This window comes from Bidens hawaiensis, unplaced genomic scaffold, assembly GCF_021521415.1.
Source record: "Bidens hawaiensis isolate Kalapana, Puna unplaced genomic scaffold, B.hawaiensis_p1.1 tig00028102_1, whole genome shotgun sequence".
Classification (NCBI taxonomy): domain Eukaryota; kingdom Viridiplantae; phylum Streptophyta; class Magnoliopsida; order Asterales; family Asteraceae; genus Bidens; species Bidens hawaiensis.
In genome coordinates this window covers 1-11,719 of record NW_027505112.1, presented here as the reverse complement: position 1 = coordinate 11,719, position 11,719 = coordinate 1, and the positions used below count along the sequence as shown (strand labels likewise).

Below are 11,719 nucleotides of genomic sequence, written 5' to 3'. Positions count from 1 at the left end.
GGACTGTCAGCAGGCAAGCGTAAAATTGAGACTGATATTTACCAATATGGCATAGTTGAAATTATTTAAAACCAATATTACTATTTTATATAAATCTTGTATGCATATTTTGAGAAAAACACCAGGGTTAGCTTAGCTGGTTTTCCAAAAAGAGATGAAGTGTTGAAGGTGCTTTGGACGCATGACATAATTCTTTAAGCATCTCAGTGGGCCTAGGTATTAATTAGTTACAAAAGTACCCCTGATTTGATATGTGTGTGTATCCATTTGATTGAAATCTTGCTCATAAAACAGGCATTTTGATTTATTTACCTGTTTAATTGTGAATAGACATATGACCTGTTTAACTGTGAATAGACCTTTGACCCGTTTACTTGTGAATTGACGTTTGACCAGTTCTTTGACTTGGTTTCTGTCAGATTTCACTCTCACCACTAATGTAGGCCTTTTGGGGCAGGCCCTGAAGCGAAGGACGGGAACAAGCGGAAAGTCAAAACTGAAAGGATTTGAATTCATCTGTGCACAACACACGGGCTTGGTTTGACATGAAATAGACAACAGTACTCAAAGTGAGGAGAAACATACACATTTACCTAAAAAAGGAGAGATGTTAGCAACCTATCCTCTAATTGCTAAAGTAGCAGCTCAAGGTTTATAAAAGCATGCTCCTTTGCATTCATATATATTATCTTTCATTAGAAAATTCTACATTCTAAGAGTGTTAATTGAGTTTTGTGAAGTTTGTAGTCATATTTAGTGAAATGAAGAGCTATAATGCACAGAAACGTCACTCTAATGGAGTCCCCGTTCCGGGGACGGCGGGGGGACGGGTACGCCGGAGAAACGCCACCGGGACATATCACGGCCGCTTCAGAAAATCTGGGACGGCGTAGGGAGGTTTCGGAAACGTATCGTTGAATATTTTGGGTTTTTTATTGATTTATCAACTTCCAAAAATAGTGCTATATATAAACTATAATACATATACTTATGGGCTTATGGCGGTGACGGCAGGTATATGTATATATAATATATTATTATCTATTTATCTCTTTGTTTAATTGTTTAGCAATCTCGAAATCAGTAATACAATTTACAAATTACGAATTTACGATCAGTTTATACTTTATAGTTTATAATAAAAGTATTTTGTTTATCAATATTCATCAATTGATCATAGTCAATTAATTATATGGCTTCCCAAAACACAACACAAGAAATATCATCTACCAATGTTTGAAAACGAAGTGATTATTTGATAAATGCTAATTAATTACCTACGGATATAGTTTTTTTTTTTTTTTTTTTTTTTTTTGGAGTTTGCACTATATATTTATATAAATCTAGTTTGGACTTTGTTTAATATATTTATATTTTTTTAATATATTATTTTTGCCGTACCTGTATCTTGGATTTTTGAGTTTTGCCGTTTCCCATACCCGTAACGTCCCCGTATCCTGGTATCATACCCGTTTCCATGCTACTTAGATGAAGATAATAAATATTGTGAGGTGGACAATAATGCTTAATTGTGTTGTAGCATTGATTTCTTTTTAGCCCATGACTGTCAATAACTCCCATGTCGTTTGAAAGTGAAACCGGTGAGTTTCAAAAGGCCCCTCCTTTTGTTTATAGATGAATTCAATTACTTATGTACTTATTGCTTAATTTATTTGTATTTTTATTATTTGAAGGAATATTGGTTTTAAATAATCCAAACTATGACCTATTGGTAAATATCAGTCCCAACTTTATACTTGCCTGCTAACCGTCCCAACTATTGATGTATTTGTTTTTAACGGGCCGCGACTAACGGATGTTAACTCCGTTAGTGATTTGCTGACGTGGACCTTCTTCTCCGGCCGCATCATGCGAGAAACCTGCAAACTCGCCTCCATTCTCCCTAATATCGTTACACCATCTCTCTCTATCTTTCCCCTCATTCGAAACCTAACCGACATGTCGCCGTTGTTGTCTCCGGCGAAGTCCACCCTTGTCAATCATGCACCATTCGAGGTAATTGACACATCATTCGACTCATTTTTATCCCTTTAGCAAAAGCCCTATGCTTATTTTGTAAATCGTGTAACATTGATTTCAAATTTTTGAAAATAAAATCGGGTTTGGTATATAGGGATTGGCCATGAAAGAAGATGAAATCTACTTCATTTTCTAATTTCCGATGTCTTTTGAAGAAGGAGGGAGACGGTGTGACGATATTAGGGAAAATGGAGGCGAGTTGCAGGTTTCTGGCAAGTTTCCGGCATGATGTGGCCGAAGAAGAAGATCCACGTCAGCAAATCACTAACGGAGTTAACATCCGTTAGTCGCGGCCCGTTAAAAACAAATACATCAATAGTTGGGACGATCAGCAGGCAAGTGTAAAATTGGGACTGATATTTACCAATAGGCCATAGTTAAGATTATTTAAAACCAATATTCCTTATTTGAATTACATATAGTGTATTGTAAAGCTAGTGATCATAATAAAAGAGAAAAAAAAGGTTTCACTCAATGAGAATGAGCACAAATAGAGAAAGCCATTGTTTAGGTTTTGTTTTTTTCTTAATCCATTCGCAAGCACATCATTTTATTGAATTTAACTCACTAACAAAAAAACAGTATTTAATCAATAGCCTTTTCACAAAATCTGAATCAGCAGTTAGAAATGGAATTATGTATGCTTTGAGATGTTATATATTTTTGAAAATTTGTTTTGTATGTACTAGTGTTTGTCATGTTAAAAAAGAAATTAAAGAAAATCACTATTGTTTTCAAAACTGAGTTTTTTTTCTCTTTTTCTTTTTTTTCCCCAGAAGAAATAAACCAGTGAAACACTAAAAAAAAGAAAAAAGAAACGGATGATAACTGTTTATTATACCAATCATCATGTTTATTTTTATTTATCTATAATTATAAAACAGTGGTTTTGTTAAAAGTGTTCCAAGTCCACGAACAAAAGGAAATTTAATAAAATGGTTTTCTAATAAAAAAAAATTAAAACCACATATATCTCATCAGGTCATCACCCTTCCCCCCACATATCTCATATCTCATCACCATTTCCATGCATCATCACCACAATGAAGACTCTCACACTTCTTCTTCCCTTATCTTTTCCGTCATCTTGCCTATGGTTTCTCTTGGTCTCATCACTTTGCAGCATCTGCTTTTGTAATCAAAATTCAGATCATGTTCTGTGCATACCAAGTGAGCGATTGGCTCTTATTGATCTCAAGAACAATTTCACTGACAAGGCCAACCGTCTATCTTCTTGGGTAGGCAATGACTGTTGCAGCTGGTCCGGTGTCATCTATGACAATTTCACGGGTCACGTACATGAGATTCACCTTCGCGGACCTGACTTAATGCATGACTTCGATAGTGGATACTTTTATACCTTTCCCTTTGATACGCCAACCCAGATTCTCAGAGTCATAGAAGAAACAGTAAAACAAATGTTAGGAGGAACCATAAGTCCATCAGTGATCAGCTTATTACAACTCAGATACCTTAGACTTGAGCTGCAACAATTTTCTTGACAGCTCGATTCCAGCATTCTTCGGTTCTTTCCCAAATCTTATATATCTTAACCTCTCACACTCTTCATTCAGTGGGGAAATTCCTCATCAAATTGGAAATTTATCAACATTGCGTGTCCTAGATCTTAGTGGTGGCGGTGGTCTTTATTCGAAAAGCTTAGCATGGATAAGGAATCTTAAAGGATTGCAATACCTGGATATGGGTGACAGCAACCTCACAAAGGCTTCAGATTGGTTTCCGGTGTTCAGCAGCCTCAATTCTTTGCTAGAGCTTCATTTATCTTCGAGTGGGTTAAATCGGTTACCAAGTAATCCAACAACAGGTATTTTTACATCCCTTACCGTCCTGAATCTTGCCTATAACAAATTTTATGGCATGTTGCCTGGGTGGATATTCAGCCTACGTAATTTAGCTTTATTGGATTTGACTAATTGCTATATTAGTGGTGTAAATCCCGGAACTCCAGGTGGTTTCCATAGCATGCCTTCTCTAAGGACTCTTCGTGTTTCACGTAACACTTTCATGAATTCTTCGTCCTTATTGAATGGATTGTCTACCCTAAGTAATCTCCGTTTCTTTGATGTTAGTGGGTGTGATATATCTTCGTCGATTCTTCACAACCTGCAAAATTTGTCTTTGATTGAATATGTTGACTTATACAACAACAGCATTGTTGAGGAGATACCTAAATCATTAAATAATCTTTGCAACATCACTACCCTTGTTCTGCAATATAACAAATTTTATGGTAATGTGACAGAGCTTCTTGAAAAATTCTGTGAATGTGAGTCACCTAAACTGGAATCGTTAGCTTTGGGTCATAATTCTCTGATTGGTCACCTACCCAAAAGACTAGGAAAATTGAAAAATCTAGCCAATATTGATCTTGCTTACAATCAACTCTCAGGTTTGATTCCAGATACTATAGGTGGCTTATCAAGGTTGATAGTTCTAGATCTTTCGTACAACCATATGAATGGAAGTCTTCCTGAAAGTATTGGAGGACTCAGTGAACTAAGTGTTTTAGGACTTATTCATAATTCGTTAACAGGTATTCTGACCCAAAACCACTTTGCCAATCTAACGGCCTTGAAAATGTTTTAGGTTGAGGAGAACAAGTTGGTGTTTAAGCTAAATGTTAGCAATTGGATTCCGCCTTTCAAACTGCAACTATTGAGTGCACATTCTTGCAGTTTAGGCCCTCAATTTCCTTCATGGATTCAGTCGCAAACAGACTTAACATATTTAGATGTAGCCAACACAAACATATCAGACACCATCCCCAATTGGTTTTGGACTGCATTCACTTATATAGGTTGCTTGAACATTTCCAACAACAAAATTCAAGGGAAGTTGGGAGATGCTACTTCTTTTACAATTCACGCAACACTAGATCTAAGTAACAACCGTTTACATGGTACGTTTCCTGGTAATTTTAATAAAGTACAATATCTGGATCTTTCTAACAATAATCTCTCAGGACCCTTAGAACAGTTCTTGTGTTCTGGAATTCAAAAACCACGAGGGTTAGAATTTCTTAATCTAGCAAACAATAACATGTCAGGTGTTATCTCAGACTGTTGGATGAATTTTGGTCATCTAAAGATTCTTAACCTAGAGATAACCGATTTTCTGGTATAATTCCATCATCTCTAGAAAATACTTCCTTATTATTGTTGGATATGGATTATAACAGCCTATCCGGCAACTTACCTCCATGGTTACTAAATTCCACCAGCCTGGTAGTCATCGAGCTTGCAGAAAATGAACTGATGGGGAAAATACCATCATCAATAGGGAGAAGTAAGACAAGTCTGAGAGTGTTAAGTCTTCCTTCTCGGTCATGAAACTTGAAGGTATAATCCCAGATGAAATGTGTCATCTCACTTCTATTCAGATCTTGGATCTTGCACATAACAATCTTTCTGGGAACTTACCAACATGCTTTACAAACTTCTCGGTCATGTTTGGAAGTGAGACTTCACATCCAATTGTTCTGAACATCACTGTAAAACTAAATATTACTGAAAAATTGGTGACAAAGGGATGTGCTTACACATATAGCACCATACTTTATCAAGTGATTTCATTAGACCTTTCTGATAACAAGTTTTCGGGGTCAATTCCGGATGAACTCGTCGGACTTTTGGGCATACGCTTCCTGAATCTGTCACACAATGATCTAACAGGAACAATTCCCAACTTGTTCAACCAAACTGGAAAGCTTGAATCGCTAGATCTGTCAATGAACCATCTCGAAGGAAATATTCCTTTGAGCCGGTCATAGTTAACTGCTCTGAATTGGTTGAACGTGTTATACAACAATCTTGTAGGAAGAATCCCAACCGGCCCTCAGTTTCAAACATTCAGCGAGTTAAGTTTCATTGGAAATGCACTTTGTGGGGATCCTCTTCTAGCATGTTCACAAAGTAATGGCAATACCGAAGAGACTACCGATGGACATGATGAACATAATGGCATTGATTGGATCCTAGTGATACTTACACTTGTTGGATTGGTTGTTGGCTTCTGGATCATCCTTGTCCCATTGTTTTTAAGCAGACAGTGGAAAATTACATATTATTACTTTCTTGAAGAAATCTAGTTCAAGCTTCAAAATTTCTTCTTTCTCGTATTCCTACGTAAGTCTTTGACCTATTTTTTTTACTTTTCTATTATATTCTTTGTTTACGAGCTAGTACAAGTTAAATGTTTGTTGATACTTTGGGTCGGCCACTGTTCACGTATTGATAACAACCATGAAGTTAGCAAACTACAATCAAACCATCTTTTTGCATACCCACGCCACAACACACTCATATGCTCGCCAAACACATATCTAATCACACACACGACTAATATTCATTCATAACTATCCCTGTCACACCAAACTTATTTTCGCGTGAAAGATGCAGTAAATTACTGATCTCTGTTCACATGTACACAAACACACATACACAAACATTGCATCCAAGTTTCAATTTTGTGTTTTAAACTGATTTTTGTGTTCATATATGTAATTGTGTATACGGTTTAATTCTGAATATACAGAAATATAAAAAAAGAAAAAAAAAACAAACTAACAAGTATGTACAAAATAAAATTGGCAACAGAAACAATCGTAAGAATTTAGTGCAACATATGAATTCTACTATATCTGGTGTATAGGAAGTTCTATACTTATCTCTAACTATGACAAAATGGCACAAGACGTCCTTTATGTTAGACATGATTTTCATTAGATGTCCTTTAACGAAAGAAATAGCAAAAGGCATACATCATGTTTCAAATTCCTTTCACGTTACGTCCTTTGACACTAATCAAGTTAATTTTTTTCGTTAAATATAGTCATGTGTAAAGCACACGAGGGTAAATTCCTTTCACGTTACGTCCTTTGACACTAATCAAGTTAATTTTTTTCGTTAAATATAGTCATGTGTAAAGCACACGAGGGTAAATTTGTCTTTCTACTCCTTAAGGGACTATTTGTGTAGATTGCTTAAAGTTTAGGCAAAAAAATAAAAATTAATAAAGATTTAAAATATATATTTCTCTCTCATATTCTCTCTCTCGCTTTCTCTCTCTCACACTCTCTCCTCCCTCTCTCTCTCTCTCTCACTGTGATTCATCACCACCATCCACCACCACTCAACATCCAATGGATATCGAGAAGAAAGAAGAACAACCACTCCGATCAACTTCCACCGCCACCACCGCCGGCCACCACACCAAACCCAAACGCCGGCGCTGCATAATAATTTGCTCATCAATACTCGCAGTCCTCCACACCCCGTCGCCACCACTCGCCGCCAACACCACAACCACTATCAGGGGAAATGAAACTGAACCGTCGGTTCAGATAAAAAATTAAGATGAAGCAAAATTAAAAACCCTAGATCTAGAGGGATGAATCGGACCATATCAGGCCAGAATCGAAGACAAATTATACCTAAATCAAAACAAATCAAAGTTTATTTGATGAACCGGGCATAAAAATCCAAAACCGAACCTGAAATTGGGGGTTCGACATCATCTTCTTTGGCAACCCCTCCGACGACAACAGAAATTGGGCGACGGGGTGTTGGTGTCACACCCCAACCTAAGGCGAAAATGCCGGGGCGTAAGCATGATTGCTCATAGCTCGAGGTAACTATCATGCAATAATTGTGACAGTATCTAATAATTAATTCATTCCAAAAATAACCAAATAATATCCAAAAATAGTAATTTAATTTCCAAACAATAATCCATGACAAAATAGAAATAATCCAAATTTTAACTTAAATAAAGTGTTTCTTGAAATGGCCTAAGGTCTCAATCTAGCATTCCAATACTCCAAGTCTTCAGTCTAAATGATAACCTGCATATACATAGAAAATACAATAGTTTTGTCAACAAAAAAATGTTCAGTGAGCATGCCATTAATTTTGCAATGATATATATAATATGAAAAGTAGCAAAATGCAAGTAAAGCGGTAAATAAACCAAACCAATGAGCAAATAAGTGTCAAGTGAACCATTGCCAAGCGAATCGGGCGCCGGTTAAAACTAGATGGTCGTATGATCATACTATATTGAAAATATGGTGGACCTCTCCGAATGCGCAAATTAAACAAGTAATCAATTTAGCAACTAGGTCTAGCAATTCACACACAATACCACGTTTGCTAATGTTAAGATATGTATAATATGAAATATTATAAGTACATATACGCCCCCAAAACTTTTGAAAATATGTGAAAACGGGGGAATGACAAAACTCACATATGATGCCTCTAGAACTCGTGACTCTTTTGGGCGAATGTCAGGTCGTTTCTGGGCATCAAATGCACCTGGGAATTTAACCAAACTAAACATTAATGAAATCCTTGGAAGTGAGAAAAAGAATCAACGAAATCGGAGTTCGTTTGATACCTTAAAAGGATGACAAAGTAAAAGTATCACTGTAGTATCGGTTCTTGCGCAGTATTAACTTTAAGTGGATTTGAAGGTCGAAAACTTGATAAAATGAAGTGAGGTCGGTGTTAATATTTCAGGAGGAGATTGAAGGTTAATATAGAAGAAGAATGGAGTCATTTAGTTGAATTTGGAGTGAGATATGAGTCTTCAAATTTGACTTTCAGCTGCTAGTAGAATCTAGGATAGAGATAGGGAAAGATTTGGTAGATTTTGTAGGTGTTGGAGTAGAGTGTAAGGTTGTCCAAGATATTGAAGAGTCCAAGAAGTTGACTTCTGGATATCTTTGCAAGATTTGAAATATCTTTGCTAAGTCAACTATCATCTAGAAGGTAAATAGATAAAGAAAAATAAATGTAGGAAGGAAATGGTTTTGTAACTTTAAAATGTTATGACTAGATACTTGGAATTGCATATGTTATTTAGTAGAGAATCCAAGGGATTTTATATTTTTAGGAGAGTTGGAAGTTATCTCAAGAATTGGATTTTAAATCTTTTTGTAAAAAAAAATGTATGACTTATATGTGTGTGCATATCTCGACAGATTAAGGAAAAGGGAAGCACGCGTATTGTGTTTTAATATATCTATAATTATGTCATACAAATATGATTTAATTTTGTTAGCTTTTAAAAATATATGGATTTTACTAGGTTATACATGCACTTTTGTAGTATAAATAAAGAATAAACATTAAATAAATCATGGAGGGCTGAAAGTGAATACTTATAATTGCAAAATTTTATTAAAGATTAGGATCCGAAAGATGTTCGTACAATGACAAAATGAAAACAAACGAATATGGTAAAAACCCGAAATGTTACAGTTGGCGGCGAGTGGTGGCGACGGGGTGTTGGCGGCGACGGGTGGCTAGTTACAGGTGGTGGTGGCGACGGGGTGTTTTCAAGGCTGATGGTGGTGGAGTGAGCCGGAGATTGGAGGTTGATAGCTCCGGCGATGACGGAAGTAGGTGGTGGCAATGGTTAAGTAAGTGGTAGCAACGGCAGGTGGTTGGTGGTGGTGGTCGACAAGTGGTTATGGTTGTATGGTTTTTGATTGTGGTGGTGGATGTTATAGAGAGAAGAAAGAAGATGGTGAAGAGAGAGAGAGAGAAAGAGAGAGGGGGTCTATCATTTTAAGTTTAATTATTAATTATTAAATACTTATATAAAATTACAAAAATACCCTCATGTGCCTTGCACATGATCATATTTAACTAGAAAAATTAACTGGGTTAGAGCCAAATGACTTAATATGAAAAAGATTATGTTTTCTACTATTTTATTTTACTAAAGGCTGAAAAAACGATCAAACCTAAATGACGCCCTATTTTGTCTCAATTATTTATATTAACATTTGCTCTACAATTTATACATTGACTTGGAGGTCTCACAAAGATGATAAGAGGAAACATCACTAGGGCTACTTTAATTTCTTTGGGCCCAACCACTCGGGGAAGTCGAGTCACTCCCTAGTCCACCCCATGACCACTCGGTCCTCCTAACTAGAATTTAATCATTTAATTGAACAACGCCCACCCCTGGCCCCGTCCATCCCATGGAAATATAGGCCCAACATTTGTTTTTATCTATTTTTTCTTTTTGTTTTGTTTAAAAAGACAATAATACCATTTTATCCATTATTAACCATTTCTGGTTCATTATACGATGTCTTTTAATTTACTTTTTGAGTTTTATTAGTTTGATTGTTTTAATAAAAAAAACAACATAAGCTTTGCCCACCCCACCCATCCAATGAAAATATAGGCTCAATCTTTTCTTTTCTTTTCTTTTTTATCTATTTTTTCTTTGTGTTTTGTTTAAAAAGACAATAATACCCTTTTATCTATTATTAACCATTTCTAGTTTACTATACGATGTTTTTTAATTTACTTTTTGAGTTTTATTAGTTTGATTGATTTAATAAGAAAAATCACCTAATTTTTTTTATTTTACTCTGTTATTTATCACTTATTTACTTCATGAATTGCTATTTCTTTGTATTTTTTGTTTTATAAAAATATTTGTACTTAAACCGGACAAAAAATCTATTGATAATAGCCCTGAAGACATGAAGTTCTTGAAACAAACAATCCAGGGATACATATATTATTTATTTACAGGAAATTGCAAAATCAGGTCAAATACTTTTTTTAATTTTAGGTAACTTATTCCTTCTCATTTTTCTACAAAAATTATATATTTTCCAAGAAAGTTAGCAAACCATATTCATACCATCTTTTTGCCCGCATCCCGCCACCGCACGCACATCCACCCGGCAAACACATTGATCACATACACACAACAGATATTCACCGACAACGATCTCCGGCACTAGAAAACATACACAAACACACATCCGACGATACTCAAACTTTATATCCAAGTTTCAATTTTGTGTTTTAAAACTGACATTTATGTTCATACTTATGTTTGTGTGTGCAGTTTAATTATGAGTTTATTTGAAGATTATGGTGTGTTTCACGTGTTGAATTTAATTTAGTGGAAAACATATATAGTTTTCAATATTTATTTTTAATACAAATAACTATATTTAATTATTGTTTGCATAATTCCCTTTTAATGGATTTGCTTTTGCTTAAAGGGAGTTTTACAAGGAGGTAAGAAGTGTGTAAAATAGATCAAAGATTATGTTTGCTCAAAGCGATGTGTATGATATGAAATAATTTGTGAAATTGGGTGTGAATTTGTTCTAAATAGCCAGGTGCCTTCAAATTGTTTATAGAAAACCATTCGGCTTACATGCCGGCTTTTACTCTGAACTATACTCTTTCACATCATAGGATCCCTTGTCAGTTGTCACTCACATAATCTTTCTCCAGAATGTGAAGCAGAAGAAATGTATTTTACACACTTTTTCCTAAACAATTCATGAAAATGTGTAGGCTTTTTATGCAGAACACGTTAGCTTTGTGAATATGGAGAAATATAAAAATAATCACTAAGTGTGTAAAAAATAGAATATGCAATAAAAACAAATTGTAAGGATTTTAGTGCGCAAATGTGAACTCTATATTTCGTAGTGTATGTGTACTTTATACTTTATCTCGTTATTTGTATTGATATTTAATCTACAAATTATACATTGACTCATAGATCTCACAAGGAGGTTTAGGGCCGGATAAGTGAAGCATCATGGGGCTACTCCAAGAAATAATCTTAGGAATAAACTTCATCAATCATGTTTGATTGAAAATGCAAA

At 35.3% G+C, this 11,719-nt stretch overlaps 1 pseudogene; it reads left to right on the top strand.

Annotated features, from left to right (window-relative positions):
• Positions 1 to 3,083: 3,083 nt before the first annotated feature.
• LOC143610807 (receptor-like protein EIX2) lies at positions 3,084 to 6,148 on the top strand (annotated as a pseudogene).
• Positions 6,149 to 11,719: the final 5,571 nt, after the last annotated feature.